The sequence below is a fragment of the Thamnophis sirtalis genome, unplaced genomic scaffold, assembly GCF_051295495.1.
Source record: "Thamnophis sirtalis isolate CommonGarterSnake01/CBP01778 unplaced genomic scaffold, rThaSir2_p1.2 scaffold_9, whole genome shotgun sequence".
NCBI lineage: Eukaryota > Metazoa > Chordata > Lepidosauria > Squamata > Natricidae > Thamnophis > Thamnophis sirtalis.
In genome coordinates this window covers 12,837,422-12,849,032 of record NW_028261389.1, presented here as the reverse complement: position 1 = coordinate 12,849,032, position 11,611 = coordinate 12,837,422, and positions in this window count along the sequence as shown.

Here is an 11,611-nt window from a genome sequence, read left to right as displayed (position 1 = left end):
ACTCCAGACGCATGGATTGTTAAGCAGGGAGTGGACTGTGTCCCAGGTAAGGAGCATGGGATGTCTTGAGGGATGGGGGAAGTCCTGGGCAGGCTCTACGTGTGTTATAACTGAATAAAATATACTTTTACTGAAACTCAATTACAAAAGCAACAGGTTGATGCACTTTGACCAAACGGTGTATGGTATATTATCTTACTATTCTGTCAATAAAAGACTCAATTCAAAAGCTGAGAGTGCACAATCTTTTGTATCTGACATATCAAAGATCACACTTATTTCCAAGATCACACTATTCTTTCCTACATTAATCCAGACTCTATAGATCCCAATTTTTCATAAATCAAAGGGTAGCGTGTACATTAAATAAATAAATAGGCTAATTCCAAAATTTGAATCCATATACTTCATCTTTGGGACAATCATGACCTGGATGGCTAAGAATCTCCATGGACATTTAACTTCAGTGACTGGCATTTGAGTGAATTGGGTGGAAGACACTTGGGTTCAAATCTGTCAGGATCATGTGGCTGTAGATTTGGATCTCTTGGATCTCCGTGCTTTCTGTCTTTAGTCTTAGAAGGAGTTGACCTTCCTCCTTTGAGACTGATAATAATCTTTAACAGTTTTTGACTTGCAGCTCCTGCTGAAAAAGGACAGTTGTGGCCCAGAGGATCTTTGCAGCTTCGTGTGGTGTGCCAGTTGCATCCATTCCTGGATAGGCACTCTTCCAGATGGTCACTCATGCCCTGGTCATCTCATCACAATCCCAAGTGCTCTACATGAGACTGCCCTTAAAGTCTACTTAGAAGCTACAGCTGGGCACTGGGAATGCCCAGATGCTTACATGGCCTCTATATACCACTTACTTCTATGTGAACTCAAGGTGCTTTAAAACCTTATATGGCATAAGGCAAAGGTAAAGGTTCTCCTCGCACAATGTGCTAGTCATTCCCGACTCTAGGGGGCGGTGCTCATCTCCGTTTCAAAGCCAAAGAGCCAGCGCTGTCCGAAGGCGTCTCCGTGGTCATGTACATCGTCGTCATGACTAAACACCGAAAGGGCACAGAACGCTGTTACCTTCCCACCAAAAGTGGTTTCCTATTTGTCTACTTGAATTTTCACATGCTTTCGAACCGCTAGGTTGGCAGAAGGTGGGACAAGTAACGGGAGCTCACTCCGTTACACAGTGCTAGGGATTCGAGCTGCCAAACTGCTGACCTTAGCGTCTTAGCCACTGAGCCACTGTGACTAGTTATTTGAGGGATTCCCTGTCTCCCATGGTGTCTGTCCTGTAAGATCTGCCGTTCTTGGTTATCTCCTAATTCCATCAATTAAGCAATATCGTCTAACAGACTCAGGTCTCCTCTGATTTAACGCTTGCCGTCTGGACTATCCTCCCTCTGGAAATTCACATACGGCGCCAGTTGGTCCATAACTTGCAGTGCTTTGCCTGTAGGCGTCCAGGTACAATTCAAACTGATGTCCCTTTTAAAGCCCTTCGTGGTACAGGTCATGATTCTATGAGACAGCTTCTATCTTCCATGGTCTCTGCCCTTGCAGTGAGATCAGGCAGATGGGCACTTCAAGGGCAACCTCATAAAGAGTTGCATTGGCCTAGTGCAATTTTGAGGGAACTAGGGCATGAAGGACTAGCTATTGGTCAAGAAAAGGGCACACAAACTTTAATGCCCCACTGGTCACAACTGCCACCTGCTCCTTGAGTTGGAGCTGAGAATTCAGGAAAATAGCAATAGCAGTTAGACTTATATACCGCTTCATAGGGCTTTCAGCCCTCTCTAAGCGGTTTACAGAGTCAGCATATTGCCCCCAACAATCCGGGTCCTCATTTTACCCACCTCGGAAGGATGGAAGGCTGAGTCAACCTTGAGCTGGTGAGATTTGAACAGCTGAACTGCAGAACAGCAGTCAGCTGAAGTAGCCTGCAGTGCTGCACTCTAACCACTGCGCCACCTCAGCTCTTGTGTTGCCTGCCAATCTTAAATGAGGAAGTACAACCCCCTGCAAAGAAAAAAAAAAAAGGAACCCCTGTAGATTTTACTCCACTAGTAGTTGCTGATTATAGGGTAGTGGTGCTCAACTCCATTTTAAGGGCATTGATGTAAACTTGTTTTTTAAAAGGCATCTTTGGTTTGCGTTAAAACAACTTCAACACACGCAATGTTCTGATTGCACCACAAACGCAGTAGTCATCCTTACCTTTCACAGAGGCACTGAGTTTTATAAATATGAGCATGATAGTGTAGAATAATCATATCCAAGAACCAGTGGTGGGTTTCAAAAAAATTTGGAACCTCTTCTGTAGATGTGGCCTGCTTTCCGGGTCCGCTGGTGGAATCTCTTCTAACCGGTTCGGTAGATTTGACGAACCGGTTCTACCGAATAGGTGCGAACTGGTAGGAACCCACCTCTGGTGACATGCATGTTAGAAGGCCAGCCTATGAGTAGGGACTACCTGGCTTTCTGTATTTGTAAGCCTTTTAAGTATTTTGGGGGCAACAAGCACATTAAAAACATGCAAAGGACATACTTCCAGTCCATGCAAAACACGAAGCGTATCTAATGCAAAGCTCCTTTTTTAGAGTGAATTGGTTTTTCTTTTTAATTGCCAAATTTTATTTGGCTGCTCAAAAATTGTACTGTTTTCCATTGTTCCTAAAAGCGGCAGAGCGTCTTCCGATCCTCCTTTGGTTTTAGACACTCCGATGCTAATTTTTGTTAAAATGATTGAGAGCTGCCACTAGATGTCTCTCTTTGGCTTTTCCTGTTTCGCAGACACAGAAGCTGCCTATATCCAGATTGCGGAGTAAAATAGGTTTTGGGTTTCCCTGTCTGGCACCCAGAAAATTTGAGGTTTTGGACAATGTAGTAACATGGCTGAAGTTGTTCCAGAAATTGCAATTTGTAAAAGAAAGAAAGAAAAAAAAACCCCGAAAGAAACTAGAAATGTTTTGAGAAAACAGAGCTATTGATGGTGGTGGTAGCAACACAGCCAATTTTCTCAGTTTAATTTAATTTAATTTATTTATTTACTTTGTTTATTTAATTTGTCAAACATGTACGAGATAACAGGTATCAGAATAAACATGAAATGCATACGAATAAATGGGGACAGTAGGACAGGGACGGTTAGGCACGCTGGTGTGCTTATCCGTGGCCCCCTTACTGACTTCTTAGGAATGGGATGAGGTCTACGGTAGACAGTTTCAAGTTGAAGCTGTGGGGGTTTGAGGATGTAACAACAGAGTTGGGTAGAGCATTCTAGGCGTTGACGACTCTGTTGTTGAAGTTGTATTTTCTGCAATTGAGTTTGGAGCTGTTTATCTTGAATTTGTATTGATTGCAATTGCAATCATATATTTAACATCTCTTCCTTGTATAAATGTGTTTTTATTTCCCATTTTCATTTTCGTACAGTCACATATATACTGTGCATAACCGGGGCCATATAACATTAAACAATAAACACAGCCATTCCTCTTGTCAACAATACCCCCCAAAATAGAAACCCAATGTACCTCTTCGACCCTCCACACACCCTTTCTTTCGCCTCCCTCTAACTTTCCATCTTCCCTCCATCATTCCCCTCTACCCTACTTCCCCTCCACTCCTCTCTCCCGGTACACTCCCTCCCTTCCTTCTCACCCTCCCTCCAATCCTCTCTCCCACCCTCTCTACCCCTCTTTCTTCTATCCCTCTACTCCTCCCTTCGGTGTATTTCTACTATCTATTAATATATTCAGCTTGTCATATATTTAACATCTCTGTGGCATTATTCACATAAGTAGAATCAATATTCAACATATTACACACATCCTGTTTCCAAACGTTCTAACCCTATGGACATTTTCAATTCTTATTTCTATTGTCTATCCCATTCGTACCATTTCTCCCATGCCGCTTAGTATTCTGAATCATCCTTCCCCTTTAAACCTAATGTGAGTTTGTCCACTTCTGCACAATCAAATATTTTTGGGATTACTAATCCAAAGTTCGTATTGATTGCTTGCCCAAGTATTATTGAGGTTGAAGCTGAAGTAGTAGTTGTTGACAGGTAGGACATTGTAGCATACGATTTTGTGTACTATGTTTAGGACAGACCCTAGGCGGTGTAGTTCAAGGTTGTCCAAGCCCAAAATTTCAACCCTGGCGGCATAAGGGATTCTATTGTGAACAGAAGTTATCACAAAAGTCAAACCAGAGGACATTTTAGGAGCTCCAAACCCCCCTAGAAGGCATCAATTTGAAGAAGGCTATAAAGGTAGTCCTCAACTTACAACCATTGGTTTAGGGCCCTTTGGAAGTTACAATGCTACTTTAAAAGTGATTTATGACTACTCCTTGCACTTATGTCTGCCATATCCCTATGGCCATGTCATCAAAATTCGAGCACTTGGTACCCTGTATGCATTTAAGATGGTTGCAGCATCCCAGAGTCACGTAATTACCACTTGGGGGGTCTTCCAGCCACTTTCCCACAAGCAAAATCAATGGGGGAAGTCAAATCCTCTTAAAGATCATGGGTTTTGCTTAATGATTGCAGTGCTTCGCTTAACAACCATGGCAAACAAAGGTCGTAAAATCAAGCACAACTCCTTTGCTTGGAAACAGAAATTCTGGTCCCAAGTCCCGAAGTATCAGTACATTGATTCAAAAAAATTTTACTACCCGTTCTGTGGGTGCAGCTTTGTGGGCGGGGCTTTGTGGGCATGGCAGAGGAAGGATACTGTAAAATCCAAGGTGGCACAGTGGTTAGGGTGCAGTACTGCAGGGCACTTCAGCTGACTGTTATCTGCAGTTCAGCCGTTCTAATCTCACCGGCTCAAGGTTGACTCAGCCTTCCATCCTTCTGAGGTGGGTGAAATGAGGACCCAGACTGTGGGGGCAATATGCTGACTCTGTAAACTGCTTAGAGAGGGCTGAAAGCCCTATGAAGCGGTATATAAGTCTAACTGCTATTGCTATTGCTATTGTTAAAATCCCCATTCCCTCCCCACCCCACTAACCTGCTTTCCAGCTTCGTTCTCCTGTTCAGGGCAACAAAAGAAGTTCAGCTGGGAGGAAGTAGGGGCGGGGCCAGCCTACTTGCCGGTTCTCTGAACTACTCAAAAGTTCGGCTAGTGGTTTCCCAGAACCTGTCAGAATTGGCTGAATACCACCTCTGACCCAGATGCTTTTCCTTTTTTTTTTTTTTTAGCCATTCACGAATTTCTGAAACTTATAAAGGAGAATATTTGTCGCTCATGGTTGAACTGTGAGGTCCTTATTGCTCTCTGAGGCTGGTGGTTTTCTTACTGATGTTTCATTACTAAACTGATGACGTTACCTAGCTGGGTAATGAAACATCTGCAAGAAAACCACCAAGCTCAGAGAGCACCAAGGACCCTACACAACCCGATTATTCCCCAAAGAACCTAGGGACATTTCATAACTTCAGTAATACTCCGAACAGTCATACAAACTGATGCAGTTTTGAATGGCAGGTATTATGAATTTTGCCCAGTTTTACGACCTTTCTGGCTACAGTTGTTAAGTGAATCACTGCAGTAAGGGACTTAGAGCTTCTAAAATATCCTCTGGCTTGACCTTTGTGATAGCTTCATATGCCAAAATGCAGAAAATCAGCTGTGTTACTACCACAACCAGCAATAGCTCTATATTTTTTCAACATTTTAAGTCAGTAATCGCAGTAGTAATAGACTTATATATTGCTTCATAGTGCTTTACAACCCTCTTGAAGTGGTTTACAGAGTCAGCCAACAATCTGTGTCCTCATTTTACCGACCTCGGAAGGATGGAAGGCTAACTCAATCTCGAACCAGTCAGAATTGAACTCCTGGCAGTTGGCAAAGTTAGTTTGCAATAGTGAGCAGTGAGTTACCCCTGCAGTTTTGCATTCTAACCACTGTGTCAACCACGGCTCTGTAGTAACCAGGTTGTTAAGTGAATCTGGCTTCCCCATTGACTTTGCTTTCACATGGCAGCAAAAGGTGACCACATGACCTTGGGACACAACAACAGTCATAAATATGAACCCGTTGCCACACATCTGAATTTTGGTCACATGATCACAGGGATGTTGCAAAGGTTGCAACTGTGAAAAATGCTCATATGTCATATTGTCCAATGCTGTTGTAACATTGAACAGTCACCATATGTTGTAAATTGAGGACTACCTATATGGATTAAGCAATAGAGCAGAGCAGAGGTGGGTTCCTACCAGTTCCAATCTCTTCTATAGAAGAGGTTCCACAAATCCACAGTGCCGTTTAGAACCGGTTCCAACTCCCTCCTCCTGCCCATCCACACATCATCAAGATGAAGAGTGAGAGGAGGAATTCTGGGAGTTGAAGTCCACAAGTCTTAAAGCTGTCATGTTTGAACACCCCTTGGGGGTTTTTCTAAAGGGTTAGACAAATGACTGCCAAGCCACTCCCACCTGGTCACAGGCTGGCAAGCCACTCCCACCTGGTCACAGGCTGGCAAGCCACTCCCACCCAGTCACATAGCTGGCAAGCCATTCCCACAAAGCAGGCCATACCTACAGAAGAGGTTCTAAAAAAAATTGAAACCCACCACTGGAGCAGAGGTGTCAAATGTGATTTCATCGAGGGATGTGTTTGACCCCGAAGGGCTGGAGTGGGCATGGCCAGGGTGGGCATGGCCAGCTCAATGTCGCTTGTGTCGGGGGCACCTGTGGTGGCCTGAGTGCTCTGCCAGAGAAAACGGGCTTCCGAGCTCCGTTTTTGGCTGCAACGGCCTCCTGCAACCATCTGCCAGGAAAAACGGAGCACGGGAGGGCCGCATGTGGAGAAGGAAGAGGGCTGCAGGAAGTTGTCCCAGCCAAAAACAGAGCTCCATTCTTGCTGGCAGAGGCCCTGTGGGCCAGTCCTTCATTGTTTCCAGGGTGGCCCAGCAGGCCAGATCTAAGCACCCCGCGGGCCAGATCCAGCTCCCAGGCCTTGAGTTTGACACCCCTGCAATACAGAGTCCATTTTGCACAAACCCGGTGTTGAAATTGCTAATGATGCAACTCCACTTAAAGTCCTGTTTCTCATTTGGACACCACAGCACATCCCTATTTGTATTTCATCTCCTTTTGCCTGCTACTTTATCTCTGTCCTCCCTTACCGAGTAGCAACCCAAGGGACAACATTTTTAATCATTGGCGGTTCCTATCTGAACTTTTTCACATGTATTTAGCATTACTTTGCTTTGAGGCAGGGACATATGGAAAAGTTATTTTTAATTCTCACGGTGAGGCTCAATTACTTAAAAGGCATTTTATTCCCATCTGCCTGGAAATCAAGCGTTCAAAATCTCCTCTGTTTTCACAGCCAAGGAGAAAGAGAGTCTTGCAAACTGGGTCTCTAATTTGTTTGGGGTTTCGAAAAACTTTGTTTCCCCCACTGATCCTTCCACCAAAATGTCTTGCTGTCTAAAGTGGGGGAGCATAAGGGGGTCTCCCCTTCCCCCAATTTCTCTTGCCGAGAACCCAACTGGACTTCTGTGGACTCGAGAAAGTTTGTGAGAGGGCAATGTATGCTGAGTAACAAAATCTGGGTCTTGGGCTCCAAGTGTATGAAGGGTCCTATCTCTGGATTGTATTATAGAATAGAATTAGAGTGGAGTGGAGTAGAGTAGAGTAGATTAGGGGGTATGGTAGGGTAGGGTAGAGTATAGAGTAGGGGATGGGATAGGATAGGGTAGGATAAGGTAGGGTAGGGTAGAGTAGGGTAGAGTTGAGTAGAGTGGAGTAAAGTAGAGTAGAGTAGATTAGAGGGTATGTTATAGTAGGATAGAGTATAGAGTAGGGGATAGGATAGGATAGGGTAGGATAGGATAGGATAAGGTAGGGTAGGATAGGATTGGGTAGGGTAGGGTAGAGTAGAGTAGAGTAGAGTAGAATGTAGAATTAGTAGAAAAGACATTAGAGATCTTCTAGTCCAGCCTTCTGCTCAAGCAGGAGAACCTATACCAGATTAGACAAATATCAACCAGATAACCAGATTACACAAATAACAATGTAAAATGCCCTTATTAACAAAAACATAACAAATAAAAAATATAGAATAGAATAGAATAGAATAGAGTAGAATAGAACAGAACAGAACAGAGTAGAGTAGAATAGACTAGACTAGAGTAGGGTAGGGTAGGGTATAGAGTAGGGTATAAAATAGAAATCAAAATAGAATAGAATAGAAGAATAGAATAGAAATAGAAATGAATAGTACAGAACAGAACAGAATAGAATAATAAATTTACTGATCCTTTGAATGTACACTAATTGGCATACGTTAAAATGAAATTTCATTGCATACAGCTCTCAAAGGGTCACCACCTCCACTATACACTACATGAACATGACTAAATAAATAAATACAAAATTATGTATCTACCCACATATATTATATGACACAGTGAAACAACACAGTCTAGTTCAGATTTATACATATACATGGCGAGAAAAAACGAACCTTGCGAGTTTACCAGACCGATGGCCTAGGGGACAAAGCTGTTACGGAATCTGGTAGTCCTACTAGCAACTATCAATATCTTCCTTGGCCACTGTGTGCAGGTAGTCTGTCAGACCTGGAAGCCATCTTTTACCTTTGTGGGAAAAGGTAACCCTGACATAGTCTTGGACTTACAACTATTTGTTTACTGACTGTTTGAAGTTACAACAGCACTGAAGTAAGTGACGATGACCATTTTTCAAATTATGACTCGTGCAGCATCCCCATGGGTACCTGATCAAAATTCAGAGGCTTGGCAACTGACTTGTATTTATGATCCTTGCAGCGTCCTGGGATCGTGTGATCAATTTTTGTGACCTTCTGACGAGGACCGTCAATGGCCAAACCAGATTCACTTAACAACCGTGTTCCTTACTTAACTGTTGTAGCATAAGTATAGGCATGCATAGGTATGCTGAAACACTATGCGGATCAGCAGTAATCATTTACCATAAGGTCAGTAATACAAACTGCTGACTCTGAAGCACTAAGTAGGGCAGAGGTCACAACCTGTTAACTCTCAGCACTAAGTAGGGCAGAGGTTACCACCTGCTGACTCTGAAGTATTAAGTAGGGGTCAAAAGTTTGCATGCTAGTAAAAGATTTATTTGCTGACTATGGGCATTCTCTAGGTTCAGAGGTCTACATGGAAGTAAATGAGTTACCATATACCATAGACTTGTACAACCATGATTGGTCCACATAGACCTTGCAACTCCACCCTTTCTTTGTGTATGCTCAATAAAAGAGTCATCCAGACTATGCTCCGGGTCGTCTCATCCCGAAGGGAACTTGTGTCCGTGTCTTCCTTCATCATTGGCCTCATGGGCGACCCGCGGAGAAATCGCACTTAACAACTGCAGTGATCCGCTTACCAACAGTGGCAAGAAAGGTTGTAAAATAACAACTGTCTCGCTTAGCAATGGGAATTTGGGCACCAATTTTGGTCTTAGTCAAGAACTACCTGTGTCTGCGACTGGAATTGTTTTTAATTTGTCGTAAGACGGTTCACCTCCAAGATTCATTTGTTGAGATGTGGGGCTGTGTAAATTGAATAAATAAATACAATAATAAATAAATATAAAGCTCTGTCTTCAAGAAAACAAAACATTTACAGAACTCTGCCAAACAGTACTGTGTTTCCCCAAAAATACGATCTACCCTGAAACTATGTCCTAGCTTGATTTTTACACATGCGCCCAATATAAGCCCTACCCCCAAATAAGACCTAGTTAAGACTGTGCCCACTCCAGGGTGCTTGGGATGGGGTGAGGCGCATGGGTAAAAGTTAAACTACAGTGGGGATGGGGGGCAGAGCTGTCCTACTTACCAGGCCTTGCACACAATGACACCCGCCCCACTTTACAGACATATTTCTTGCTGCCACTCATATGTAACACCCCTGGCTTCTGTTTTGCCATCAGAGGCCTTCTGGAAAGGCCTCTGCAGCTGAGGAATAGGCTCCGGATTGACACGTGTGATGCCTCCCCAGTCTCGTTTCAGCTTCAAAGGCCTTCTGAAAATCCCTCTGCAGCCAATAACAGAGCTCTGGGTTCAGGGGTAGGCCCATTTCGGGCATACCAATAGCTCCAAAGATCAGTTGAGAGCGAAATGGTTCGCTCTGACTTTCAGGTGGGCCTGTCCGGCCGCCCCTGGGCTATACTCACCTATAGGATTGGATTGGATTGGATTTATTACATTTATATGTCGCCCTTTTCCCTGAAGGGGACTCAGGGTGGCTCACAATTCAGTCAGGGAAAGGGGTACAGACAGGGGATAAAAAGACAAACATAACAGTACACAATTTAAAACACACAACAACCATACCATTCGAGGAGAGGGGCAGAAGCTCTTTAACCCCAGGCCTGTCAGAATAGCCAGGTTTTAAGGGCTTTGCGGAAGGCCTGGAGGGTGGTGAGGGTTCGAATCTCCATGGGGAGTTCGTTCCAGAGGGTCGGAGCAGCCACAGAGAAGGCTCTCCTCCGGGTAGTCGCCAGTCAGCATTGGCTGGCAGATGGAATTCGGAGGAGGCCTAATCTGTGGGATCTGATCGGTCTATTGGAGGTAATTGACATTGTTTTTTAACTCAGCTATAGGTGTGGCAAAGCCGATTGCCATGCTTCCAGTGGTGAAATCTAATTCCTCCCCTGCCAGTTCTGTAGGTGTGACTTGTTGGGGAGGGGGTCATGTGACTGGGTGGGTGTGGCTAACTTTTTTTTCACTTTCAGCTATTTTTTTAGATTTTTAAAGCATTTTTCCCCTGTTGGTTCGGGCGAACTGGCAAGGAAAAAATGCTTTAAAAAGCTTTAATAAAACTTTCCGACGATGGCACAGCTCAGCTGTGAGCCGTGCGATCCTCGGAAGCTTTTAAAAAGGCTTTTTAAAGGATTTTTTCCCCCTGTCGGTTTGCCCAAACCAACCGGGAAAAAAATGCTTTAAAAAGCGGGGGGAAAACTTCCAACAATCGTGCAGCTCACAGCTGAGCTATGAGACTCAAGGAAGCTTTTTAAAATTATTATCAGTTTGCAGAACCAAGGACAATCTTTCCTACCAATTCGGCCGAACCGAACCAAACCGGGAGGATTTTACCCTTGTGCGCCACAGCTGTTTTGGCATGCCTCAGCTGCAGTAGAAGGTAAGTTTTTTAGCTTTGTTTTAACACACAAAGTATGTCCTCAGCGAATCGGTTGTTAGATCGGTTGAATCACGCCACTTTCCGGATTGACAGTTTTTATCCGTTTGTTAGACATATCCTGCATTTACAGATACAGCAGTACCTCGGTACCCATCGTTAATTGGCTCCGAGAGGCATGATGAGTACCAAAAACGATGAGTACCAAACAAATTTTCCCTGTAAGGAATAATGTTGTGAGTCACAAGGCAGCCAACTCCGACAACTTCTAGCTTGTGTGCCAAGTACCAAGCAAACAACGAGTGCCAGGACAAAAGGTTCGCATCAACATGCATTGAGTACCAAATCTGATGAGTTTCGAAGCAGTTGAGTTAGTATCCAGGTACCATTGTGGTTCTCAAAAAACAACCATTCATTTAGTTGCCATTTTAAGTTTCAACAG